The sequence below is a fragment of the Atractosteus spatula genome, assembly GCF_055471065.1.
Source record: "Atractosteus spatula isolate fAtrSpa1 chromosome 16 unlocalized genomic scaffold, fAtrSpa1.hap1 SUPER_16_unloc_2, whole genome shotgun sequence".
Taxonomy (NCBI): Eukaryota; Metazoa; Chordata; class Actinopteri; order Semionotiformes; family Lepisosteidae; genus Atractosteus; species Atractosteus spatula.
The window spans coordinates 1,351,016-1,363,857 of record NW_028296632.1 but is presented as its reverse complement, the minus strand read 5'-3'; the positions used below and the strand labels follow the sequence as shown (position 1 = coordinate 1,363,857).

The window sequence follows — 12,842 nt, the reverse complement described above, 5'->3', positions numbered from 1 at the left end:
AGAATTTACGGTAACTCGCGGTATTTACCGGTAGCTTGCGGTAGACTGCGTACAGCGTACCGCAAAATAACGCGGTATCGCCCGCGCATTTTGAATGGCTGCATCTGTAGGCTGCCAAAAGTCTCCGAAACCAAATTTTGATAGCAGAAAATTCTCACTCGTCCAGAAGTTCCCTTGGGACCCAACATCCAGCACAGAGTGGTAAAAACGCGTCTTTTTTGGAGCCCCTTTCAGCGTGAATTGGTGGTTCAGTGGTAGAATTCTTGCCAGCCACGCGGGAGGCCCGGGTTCAACTCCCGGCCAATCCAGTGGCTTTTGCAGCGAGCGGCTCCATCACTTGCATCCCCTTTCAACTCGCAACTGAAAACCCACTAAAGCTTAGAAGGTGTGAGCCAGGTCAGTACCCGGATGAGGGTGACCTACAGGGAAAAGCAAAGCTTACAGCTGGAAGCGGTGTTAATGGAGCCAGCTGTGGGGTGCTCACCCTGAGGTCTGTGCGGGTCCCAATGCCCCAGTATAGTGACGGAGACGCTGTGTGGTAAAAGGCGCCGTCTTTTGGATGAGATGTAAAACCGAGGTCATAGCTCTCTGTGGTCATTAAAAGTGACCACCAAAACCTTTGACAAAAGCTCTTGGTAATTGATGGTCTTCAATAATGCTTCTCCTTTAGGTACATTTGAAATCAGCTAAAAAATGCTGTGAAATGGGGGGGCACTTCAGGCCAGTTTAGGATTTGGGTTACAAGAACCATTAAACAGCACGAGAAAGCCCGTACACTGAATCGCAGGGCTTTCTATTCAAAGAAGGACAAAAGAAACTTCCCTGAATTCCATTTTTTGCAGCACAGAGAGGACAGCGGGCACGAGGCCTGTTAGCTCAGTTGGTTAGAGCGTGGTGCTAATAACGCCAAGGACGCGGGTTCGATCCCCGTTCGGGCCAGGTAGTCTCCTCCTCTCTTGCCAAAACCCGTTGCTTTCTTGCTGTGGTGAGATTGGTGGTAATTCAAAGACGCCACATACTGCCGACAGACGAGAGTGTTGTGGGAGACGAGAGAAGTGATGGAAGATTGAAGAGTGTCCTAGGTGGAGCCAAGATAAAGTGTCACAATTGCATAGGGGAGAATTTCAAATGTTTAAGATGGTAAAAATAACCGGAAGTGATCCCCCAGTCCGGCACAGTCTGATGTACTTCTGTCATATAAAGTGAAACTAGATGTCGAACTGGAGCCTCACTTATGTAAATTTGCAATATTTGCATAAGTGAGGCACCAGTTATACATCTAGTTTCACTTTAAATGACAAAACTGAAGAGACTTAAAAGAGCTGGAGAGGATTTCTTACAACTTTTGAGCCGGCACAGTTTTCGAAAACGTTTTCTTCACGCTGCACTATACAACACAGACAGCCAAGAGTCTCCAAAACAAAGCGAATTGACAGATAGGAGAAAAGTCCCACTCGTCCTAAAGTTCCCAAAATCCAGCACTGAGCGTAAACAAAGTGTTCAAGTAGCGTGGAGTTACTTGAACCCCTAATCCTAGCTGGAGTTTGAGCGTCTGGTTCAGAGTTTGCTCAAGAGTTTACCTTTCACAGATGCGCAAAGATGAATGTTGAGTGTACACGCTTCAAGGCGCCTTACAGTGCAGGGAGTGATTAGAGACGATTCGTGACGTGTGCTCGTTCCCATATACCGTACGCCCCGGGTTGCAGTGCTAGGATGACGTCCAATACCGCTTCGGCACGTAGCGGCATTATATTCAAGTGCAGGACATGAGGGTTTTATTTTGTTCGTTTTGTTCTGCTCTGCTTTGCTTTGTTTTGCTTTCCATGGCGTTTGTAAGAGCGTCAATAAAAAGGCGATTCCTGCGTCTAACACGAATGTAAGAGCTATTTCAAGTGCGGCTTCTAAAATGCTTGTAGACATTTGTCTGTTGTTGATTGTTTTTTTGTGTCTAACAAAGTGCCATTTTCCTGTCCGGACGGGGAGACTTTATCATTTCCACATGAAGCAACCCTTAATTCCTCGGAGGCGTGTCTGTCTGCAAGGTTTGTATTTTGGAAAGGTTTTTTTTTTTAACGGAGACGATTTTGAAAAAGATTTACGCCGGCGTCTCGCGATCCATGTGAGATTGTAGCAAGAATGCAGCAATAGCAGCGTTTGCTGTAGTCGTGGCTGAGTTGTTAAGGCGATGGACTACTGATACATTGTGTTCTGCATGCATGGGTTCAAATCACACACTTGTCGCTCTCCATGTCTGACACGTGTGGTACTAGAGCAGTACGTTTTCCAGCGGTGGCTGAACATGGTATAGTAGGCTAACGTTGGTATCAAGCAGTGACAATAACAGTGGTTAAGTGCCGCTACTGCCAAGTGACTCTGGGTTGAGACTGTGTTTCCATTTACTTGCAACGCAAATGGAGAAAGAGATTTTTGACAGTCTCTCGAGAGACTGCGCTAGGTGTTTAGAGATAGACTTTGTCAGTTCCCCCTGGAATCATGGCCTCTCAAATAGTTTGTGATTCCTCTAGACGTTTATACAGTAGAAGCATGGTTCGTGGCTTAAATTCAAGCTGACCAAGACTTAGGAAACGAGTTAGAGGTCTGATGCAGAACTGCGAATTCAGTGAACGGGAACACTACAGTACATTGCACTGCATGTGTGAGGAAAGCTGCCCACTTCAGTCCCTTGTCGACCGAACAGAGGACTGTAAAGGATACCACCAAGAAACTTTAGGATGCTGGTTGGAATTCAGCTCCAAAGAAGCCCCTTTGGATGTTATGTCATCAAAAAGTAAGAACAACGAATCTCCCTTTGATCAAAAGCGCAACAAAACTGTTTTCTGTGGAGCAGGTTTCAGACCCGTAGACCTGTTTTATTTTTAGGGCAGGGCGCATTCCCAAACGCGAATCTCCTGTTTTAGAAATGCTTTGGGCGGCGTGAAGTGAAAATAAGAAATTAACTCCAGATGCACATGGAAGCAATCAAGTGTTTCATCCGAGCTGTTTCAAAGACTGCTCAAGAGCTTTCCTTTCACAGAGGCGCAACGATTAATGATGGCGGTGCACCCTTCAATGCGCCTTACAACTCTAGGGAGTGATTGAGACGATTCGTAGTGTGTGCTCGTTTCCCTATATTCCCCGTGCTGCAGTGGTAGGATGACGTACGTTACTGCTTCGACACGTAACGGCATTATATTCAACTGCAGGAGCTGAGGGCTTTCGTAAGCGCGTAAACCAAAGGCAATTCCTGCGTCTAACACTAATTTAAATGCTTTTCAAAGTGCAGTGTGGTGCAGCTTGTAAAATCCTTGTCCACATTTGTGGTTTGTTGATGTTTTTTCTGTCTGCCAAAGTTGCATTTTGACATCAGGACGGGGAGACTTTATCCTTTGAACGTGAAGCCACCCTTAAACCCTCGGAGGCGTGTCTGTCTGCCGGCACGTATTTTGTCAAAGGTATTTTTTTTTAACGGGGAGCGACTCTGAAAAGGTTTCCCCAGCCACCTCGCACTCGTGTTAGATTATAGGAGGAATGCAGCAGTGGCGAGCTCGCCGTAGTCGTGGCCGAGTGTTTAAGGCGATGGACTCGAAATCTGGTGGGGACTCCCCGCGCAGGTTCAAATCCTGTCGTCTACGGCGGCTGCCGCACGTTGTAGTGTGCCTGCGTGGCAGAGGCGAAGTGCCGCTTCTCCTTTTCTGGTACTATAAAAACGCTAAATCGCTTGGACCCGCTGCCATGGAAATCAATTCTTCAGATAACCACACATTTTGCGTTCGCACGTCTGGTGCTCTACTTATGCCTTTGAAAATCGGATCAATAAAGCTCAAAGAACCGACAAGATAGGTGCTCGTAAAGCACGCAGTAAAGAATTCTTATCAGCGAGGGTTTCAGTGGGTTAACTGAGGAGAAGGCGTGATCGCTAATTGTTGAGTTTTTATTTGGTGTTAGAAACACTCTTACTGTGCATGAAGTGCAACAAATGTAGCCACAGAAATTGCATCGTGCTTTCATTTATGCTATTGCAGACACCAACGTTGCCTAGATAGAAAACCGAAAAAGCCGTGGGTTTGCTTGCCAGTCTGAAGGATCTCTCTTCGAATCTCTATCATTTGTCAATGGAAGTAAAAGGCGCTGCAATCTGATACGTTCACATTCAAACCCTCAGCTGTTGTTCGACTTTATTTCTTGACTAATTACAACTGAGTGTCGCATGAGCAGTTACGTAAACTTGTCTGCTATATTTGAACACAAATGCCGTTCTTCAATTAAAACTAACAGTACATTGTCAGGGACATTCAGTTATATACAAACAAGAGACAGACAAGAGAATATTTCTACCTTTCATGTGGACTACGTGTTGACTTACTGATCGGAATAATTGAAATGTTCGGGTTCATAGCCGATGCAGTGCGTGCTAATTAGAACAGCAACGCTGGGCTCTCAGCACCGTACTGAGCCCAGGTGCAGTTCATTTACATGAAGGAAATCTCGTACTGGGTACGATTACACCCACATACAGTAAGTAGCACAGGCTACTTAGGGAGTAGCCTGATGCGTTTAAAAGTGACCCGAGCCAGGCAGGAGTCGAACCTACAATCTCCTGATCCGTAGTCAGACGCGTTATCCATTGCGCCACTGGCCCTGGTGTCACACTGCACGACTGCAACCCACTGAGCTCAGCACTGCAACTAGTAAAACATTACCCCCGGTCCATTCTTTTCCAAAAGTGAGAAACACCTGTTTTCTACATTGTGTCTGTTTAAAACCATATCTCTTTAAACCAAACCAAGAGTTTGTCCTTTGCACTGATATTCTGATTCATTTCGATTTCAAAGAAAAAAAAAACACTTTCTTCCAAAGCATCATAAAATTGTCCCTTCTTCCAGACTCTACTTCTCTCTTGTAGTAGTACAGCAGACCTTTCCAGGTGAGCAGATCACAGAGTCCGAAATGAGCTTCCTCCATCCAGCAAAGTACCTGAACATGACTCTGTCATCAAAAAAGCACCCCTGTAGTAAAGCAATTAAATCCGAAATCAAGAGGGCAATTGCCTACTGAAGTTCAAGAAGTCATCAATTTTAACCTAGCAACACATTAAAGGCTGCATCTATACAAGTACGATTCTAGAAATGCTCACCAGATTACGTTTTAAGAAGGAACTGCGGCTCAGGTTCCGCCGAGATCTAAACTCGGATGGCAGGATTCAGAGTCCAGAGTTTGGACGGGTGGCGCACAGAGGGTCCATATACTGTAGATCCCTCAGTGATCTTCCGCGTGTTCAAACCGCCAGCGTGTGACTCCCCTGTCCCCGTGACCTCATTGCTCTGCTCTCGCCTGTGTGCAACCGAGCCTGACTCACGGTAAAGTGGAAAAAAAATGCCCTCAACGTGTGATTTACTCTGGAGCGAGGACAGATGTCACCTTCTTATCATTGAACAGGATGTATGTGATGTGGCGACTAGGTTCAATTTTTTATCCTCTTTAAAAGATTAAGGACTGGGTGAGCCTGATTTACCACCCTTTCAGCTAAGAACCCGACGTGCGGACCGTTTAAGCTGCGTAGACTCGGTCGTTTAACTCTTCTCCATTAGCAGGGTTAAGGTTAAAGAAAAAACATTGCTGACTTCTTTTTTGTTTTCCAGCCGCGAGCGCTGATTAGCAAGGTTTGCATTTCATGTTTTGCAAGTTGCATTCTAAGAAAAACAAGTCGTTCAAGACAGGAAATGAATACTTGCATTTAATTAAGTCTAGCCGTAGGCGGTTGTCCATAATGACCAGTCCTGTTCGAGAAGACAGACCAAAAAAAAGGAACCGCTGGGATTCGGACCCGGGATCTCCTGTTTACTAAGCAGGCGCTTTAACCAACTAAGCCACAGCGCGCCAGGAGCTCTGTCCTTTTGCAGCCACTTGGGCACACAACTCAGACACATCTGCATTCGCTGTGCGCTCCGCCTGCTCGCTGAGCAAGTTGCCACCTTTACATACAATAGCAACATCGACACCAAGAGAAAGGATGACAAATGGCTTTTAACTGGAACTTTTCATGTCCAAGGAGCTCAATGTGCTTTCCGTGTACAACAGGGCCACTGAACTCCACACCGGCCACTGAAGCACAGCAGTGGCTTGCTGGCTTGACATCTCCCAAGGAAGATGTTGAAATTGCATGTGGAACAGGAAAATGACCCTCGAGTACGAGGGAAAAAAAATAAAAAAGAAAATCTGGAGCGCGCCAACTCATGTCCGGACAGCCTGGTTTGAACAAAGTGTTCAAGTAGCATGGGAATGCGACCCCTAATCCTAGCTGGAGTTTGAGCGTCTGGTTCAGAGTTTGCTCAAGAGTTTACCTTTCACAGATGCGCAAAGATGAATGTTGAGGGTGCACGCTTCAAGGCGCCTTACAGTGCAGGGAGTGATTAGAGACGATTCGTGACGTGTGCTCGTTCCCATATACCGTACGCCCCGGGTTGCAGTGCTAGGATGACGTCCAATACCGCTTCGGCACGTAACGGCATTATATTCAAGTGCAGGACGTGAGGGTTTTATTTTGTTCGTTTTGTTCTGCTCTGCTTTGCTTTATTTTGCTTTCCATGGTGTTCGTAAGAACGTCAATAAAAAGGCGATTCCTGCGTCTAACACGAATATAAGAGCTATTTCAAGTGCGGCTTCTAAAATGCTTGTAGACATTTGTCTGTTGTTGATTGTTTTTTTGTGTCTAACAAAGTGCCATTTTCCTGTCCGGACGGGGAGACTTTATCATTCCCACATGAAGCAACCCTTAAGTCCTCTGAGGCGTGTCTGTCTGCAAGGTTTGTATTTTGGAAAGGTTTTTTTTTTTAACGGAGAACGACTTTGAAAAAGATTTCCGCCGGCGTCTCGCGATCCGTGTGTGATTGTAGCAAGAACATGGTGCGGCTTCTTAAATGCTTGTGGACATTTGTCTGTTGTTGATTGTTTCTTTGTGTCTAACAAAGTGCCATTTTCCTGTCCGGACGGGGAGGCTTTATCATTCCCACATGAAGCCACCCTTAAGTCCTCTGAGGCGTGTCTGTCTGCATGGCTTGTATTTTGGAAAGGTTTTTTTTTTAATGGAGACTGACTTTGAAAAATGTTTCCGCCGGCGCCTCGCAATCCATGTGAGATTGTAGCAAGAACGCAGCAATGGCGGCACTCGCTGTAGTCGTGTCCGAGTGGTTAAGGCAATGGACTAGAAATCCATTGGGGTCTCCCCGCGCAAGTTCGAATCCTGCCGACTACAGTGTCCTCCTCACGTCGTTGTGTGCCGGCGCAAGCAAGGAAAAGTGCCTTTTTGCTTTTCCTGGTGGTTTTAAAACGCGAGATCGCTTGTACCCGCTGCCTTGGAAAGAAATGTCTACATGTTTACTTGCACATTGTCTATTGTTTGTTTGTACATTGTCTTGATGCACTGTTTGCACTTTGTCTTGTTTTTTACACTTGTTTTACAATCGAGAGACCTTCTGTAAGTAAGAATTCCATTGTACCAGTACCGGTTACATATGGCAATAAAGTTCAAGTTCAAATGCTTCAGCGTCCGCAAACGGCATTTTGCAGCTGGAAGCAGATGGTGACGCTTTTTGCGGTCGCGTGTCTTGTGCCCCATTTCCGGCCTTTAACATCGAATCAATAAAGCTGTTAGAACCGACACCATAGGTGCTTTTCTTACAACTTTTGATCTGACTCAGTTTCGGAATGCAATTCCTGAACACTGCGAGAGACAACCTACAGATGCAGCCATTCAAAATGAGCGGTAAAAACCCGTGGTACAGTAACCAACCCGCAGGGCACCGTAGGGCACCGCGGTAAGTGATTGGCTGGCCAAAATGACCGACAGGGGCACTCGTGGTGCATTGGTTGGTAGTGAAAAGATTTAATCATCTAATGTCTTTACTGTGCACATTTCAATCCGCTTAGTTTTGAATATTTATATGGAATTTTACCACTAAAGGGAAATTTTAGTAGCTGAGCATAAAAAGAAGAGGAGCATAACGCATCTGAAGGTCATAAACGATATTAATTTAGGAACATAAACATTACTGTATGTACATAAACTGTACTGTGTATGGCTGGTCTTGATAGTGTAGTGGTTTGATGGGTTTACTGAGACAATTATCAATTGTAGCAGTAATCACGAGGTTGTTCGTTGGGGCTTTTAGAAAATCAATCGTCAGAACAACTAACAACGCACACACACGGGTTCAATACACGAGATACATTTATTAATATAAACTGTGCACCAAACATATACTAGTCTGCCTGGATACGAGCGGCAGACCTTACTGTGAGGGTTATCAATATACAAGGTATATAATCTCGAAGAGATGCAAACACAAAGAGATACACAACAGAGAATATATGTCAATATATATCGTTCGGTTACCAAATCGCTAATCAGTGTTATTACCCACTGTTACTCTAAACTCGGAAGTAAATACATTACTCATGAATTAAATTGATAACAACTTGTGTTGAGGTACAATTAAATTCTCGAGACGCAATGTAGAACATGGGGTTTACTTATCCACTGTGTTTGGATTTGGAATTTCCCGGCACGAACACCAAACCAGCTGACAGGCTCTGTTGCAGCGGTTGTCCAATGGGCGTTGTGTCGGCGTCCTCTGGCTACCGGCCAACCAGTCGAGGTGCAGCTCGGAGTAGGACGGGCGGAGGAATCTGACTGCGGCGCGCAGGGCAGTCGTTGCTCCGAGGGGATCTACCAGCAGTCCGGCTGGCTAGTAGAAAGTCTCTATGCACAGAGTGTGACCGCGAGTCCTCACAAGTCACTCTTTTGCCTGGGAAGAAGCTGGTTCGTTCCCGGTCCAGCGCTGCTTCTGAATAAGCTATTCAGGTTGTCGACGAGGGTCCAACTGTAGGCTGCCGTTGATCAAGCGGAGCATTCACGTTGGTAGAATTCTGAATACGTACGGGATCCTCGGCCTCGCGCTTAGAACAAAGTCCAAGTCCTTTTGCAGACAACAGCAGTTGTCACGTGATTGTCTCTGAGGATGCGCGAAAATGGCCAAGGAGAGCCCAGAACTGAGCTTGCGCTCCCTTTTTGATCAAGACCCAGATGTGTGCTGATTGGTTGAGAGTTTGGCGGGCATTGGAGACCCACGTGGTATTACCACGCCCTGCCAGTCCCTGATTGGTTGGTCAAGGTGAGATATAAGTCACTTACTCTTGACACTTAGAAATGCAGTCCAGATGTCCATTCGGCACTCCCTAGACAGATAGGCGCCAGTGGATGACCATTGATCATTATAGCCAGGCTTAGCTAATTGCATCCCCGTCTGGGAGCTTGCTTCTTATCAAAAGAAAAACATCTTAAATCAGCTTGCATGAATTCTTTCTCTGTGGCTGCACCACAGAGATGGAGGGTGAGATGGGGCCTCCTTTAGGAGCATACCAACGCTTAATTCTGTCTTATTAACAAGCATTGCCGCTACATATCCCCCCTTTTTGAAGGTCACGAGGTCCTGAGGCGTTGTTGCCTTCAAAACAAAAACAGAGTTAAGTGATGTTTGTTGTACCACGGTGGATTCTACCACCCAATATTCACATTACCTCTCGAGAATTTGTACAGGAAATAGTGTTGGAAAGAACGTTGCGTATACCTGCTCTCAGTTATAAGGTACCTAGGAATGAGGCATTGGGCATCATCATTAGCTCTAGACCTTAAACTTCCGGCAGTTCACTATCAGTATCGGATAGCTCTGCAGCAGGCAGACGTTTGGGAGTGGTTACCTGATTTCGGTGATAAACCATTGCTCCCTTTGTCTCATTCAAACTACCCCGCAAGGCTTTGATACAAGAGAACAGCATCCAACACATTACCCCAGCCATGATCCAGCTACCCAGCAGCAGTGTCAAGATGACCACGTTTATTGTTCCTAGCGCCCCAGAGGATCCACAACGACTGTGCTTGGGACCTACCAGTGTAGTTTTTAAGTTTGTGTCGTTAAGAACAAATTCGACTACCTGTACACCCTCAAGACTTACTGTCTCTTGGATTCTCTCATCCAAGTCAATGCCGTGTCCTCTGAAAGCGTCCACAATCTCGAGTTCCGTTTCGTATAGTTCTGACTCCAGGTGATACAGTGCTAAATCGTTGAGATGCACTATCGCTCCTTCAGGAACTTGTAGAAAAACTGTTTGGTTGGGTAGCTGCACTTCGGTAGCTGTATCATGCCTGTCATATGTTATTGTAACCGTTAACTGTGGTGTGCTGACCAGCCATTTCTTTCCCACCTGCTCAACCTGGGGTTCGTTAACCTCACTTTTGCTCGTCACTGTGGCTTTACACTTTTCAGTGGCAGCCCCCTTTCTGATACCACACAACCTCTGAGTTGTGTCCCTAAGGAATGGCTTACTTGGGCATACCCAGTGGATATCCTTGGTTGATATACACAGTTCCAGGTTTGGAACAAGATACAAATTTGGATCATCCTCCTGGTAAGCTACGAGCGGTGGGGTGGTCAACTTCACATGCATGTCCCCCCTCCAGAAGCCAACGTTCGATATAGACTTGAGTCTATAGATATCCTTGCCACTCACGATGGGAAGGTTCAACAGGAAACCTATTTCCTTGGCTTCGGGGTTGACATGTATAGGAATGGCACTGCCTAGACTGTATGCAAAATGTACCTGTAATGGCTGCACCATCTCAGAAGTGGTTGTCCTAAGTACTTCTTCTACTAAGGACAGTGGAACCAAGTAAGTTGGAATCTGTCCCATGGCTAAGCTAGTTATCGTGGCACTAAGCTCCCTAAGCAAATCCTGCATCAGCATCCTGACCTGTTGCACGTAAGCATAATCCCACTGTAACACGTCGACAATCCTGCCCACGGTGTGGAGGGTGTTATTTAACACTGCTGCATGAAGGTTTACTGCTAATATTGTGCCCTGTAAGGTTTTCCCTAGGCTTTCCAGCCGCTGCTGCTGTTGATACAGCCTGTCCTGAATTTCTGGCATTTCCTTAAGTAACCCAGACACCTGCCTTCTCAGGGTGGTCAGGGTGACAGTGTATGCAGCAAACAGACCAGCTGAAAATAGCGAGCCCACGGTGGAGGCCGCAGCAATCAGACCCCCCAAGAAACTTTTGGGGCGGCTGAGGCCTGTCATCTCCTCCTGGCTGACTGTTGCCTTCCTCAGCTGGCGGAGCATGTGTATAGTGTCTAGCTGGGCATGCCATACAGCATCCTTAGCCCACTGCCTGCCATGATGGGACACCCTACTGTTCATGTTGATGTGCTTCCGAAACACATCACTTGGGTCCAGCCGCACATACACTCGCTGAGTATATGTTCTGCAATTTGTTAACAACAATCCGGGAGCGTCCTGCAGGACTATGCCGGTAGGAGGACCGGGTTCCACAACTTCAAGGGGCTGTGTCGAAGCGATCCACAGCACTGTCAGGACCAGCCGTGGCAGTTTTAGGATTCCCATTCTGGAACACAGATGAGGCACATGGTACAGTTCCACTATAATTTTGAATATATTTTCCTAGGAGGACCTACACTACAGTACCTAACTACCTGCAGCTACAAAGGGGCACCCCCCTCTTGATCGGGTTTAGACTTTTAACCCTATTCTGTGTCCTCCGGCGCCATTTGAGGTGGGCGATACAACCGGAGGTGGTTGCGATGCACCCACTTATAGACCAGAGATTGCCTTCCTTTTTCAATCCGAATTCGATAAGCTACCGGTGATACCTTATCGACAATCTCGTGGGGTCCTGTCCAACTGGGTAAGAATTTCCGGGCCACCCCTGTGGGTTTGGCAAATTGGAAGTACAGGACCTTGTCTCCTACTTGGAGTTCCTGGTTAACTGCCTTTCGGTCATAGTATGCTTTCCTACCCTCTGCACTCCTTCCCAGATTGTTCTGGGCAAAAGCAAAGGTTGCCTGCAGATGTGCTCGCTGACACATACTGATGGGCCGTAGCAGCCCCCGTCGTGCTCAGGTCCTCCACCCCATAAAGACAGTGTAGGGGAAGAGTCATCTTCCGACCTGTCATCATCTCAAAAGGTGGGACCCCCGTAGAGCAATGGGGCGTGGCTCGGATGGCCATCAGAACCAGGGGCAGCTTAATGTCCCAGTCCCTACTGCTGGTGGAGACAAACTTTTTGAGCATACTAACCACCGTTCGGTTTGCCCTTTCTGCCTGGCCCGAGGATTGAGGGTGGTAGGAGATATGCAACTGGGCCTTGACCCCAAGCATATTCCACAGGGTTGCCATTACTGTAGCTGTGAAATGGGTTCCCCGATCCGAGTCCACGGTCAGGGGGAGTCCCCATCGACTGAACACATGGTTCACCAACAGCACTGCAGTTGTCTCTGCCGTGTCGTTGGGTGCTGGGAGGCACTCAATCCATTTTGTGAATGCACACGTAACCGTGAGGAAATATTTGTTCCCTCTGGATGACCTCACCAGCGGCCCCACCCAATCCATTTGTAGATTGGACCAGGGGAATGTCATGCCCTTTTTCTGGAGTGGTGCACGGTGCAAGGGCCGTGATGGTTGGAACTGGCTACACGTCAGACACCCCTTTACATACGCGGCGATGTCTTGGCCCATGTGAGGCCAGAATGCCACCTGCTGGATAGTGTCGTACGTGGCCTTGATTCCCCGGTGACCCCCACAGGGCTCGTCATGAGCGTGTTGGATCATGACCCCCCGATGGCAGCGGGGAACTACCCACTTTGGGACACCTTGTGCAACTGGTACACAAACCAACAACCCCTTTATAATTTTTAGGTTGTCTTTCACCTCTGCCAGCTCCTTCAGCTCTGGAGACTGGCTCAGCACCTGCTCCGAAAGAGGTTGACGCA

The 12,842-nt window shown here is 47.1% G+C and overlaps 3 non-coding genes across 3 annotated transcripts; 2 read left to right on the top strand and 1 right to left on the bottom strand.

The window, feature by feature from the left end:
* The first annotated feature begins 865 nt into the window (after nucleotides 1-865).
* trnai-aau (transfer RNA isoleucine (anticodon AAU)) lies at nucleotides 866-939 on the top strand. The gene has a single exon. It is a non-coding gene; the product is annotated as a tRNA-Ile (tRNA).
* Nucleotides 940-3,550: 2,611 nt separating this feature from the next.
* On the top strand, nucleotides 3,551-3,632 carry trnas-cga (transfer RNA serine (anticodon CGA)). Its single transcript has one exon. It is a non-coding gene; the product is annotated as a tRNA-Ser (tRNA).
* A 934-nt stretch (nucleotides 3,633-4,566) lies between these two features.
* On the bottom strand, nucleotides 4,567-4,639 carry trnar-acg (transfer RNA arginine (anticodon ACG)). Its single transcript has one exon. It is a non-coding gene; the product is annotated as a tRNA-Arg (tRNA).
* Between the last annotated feature and the right edge of the window lie 8,203 nt (nucleotides 4,640-12,842).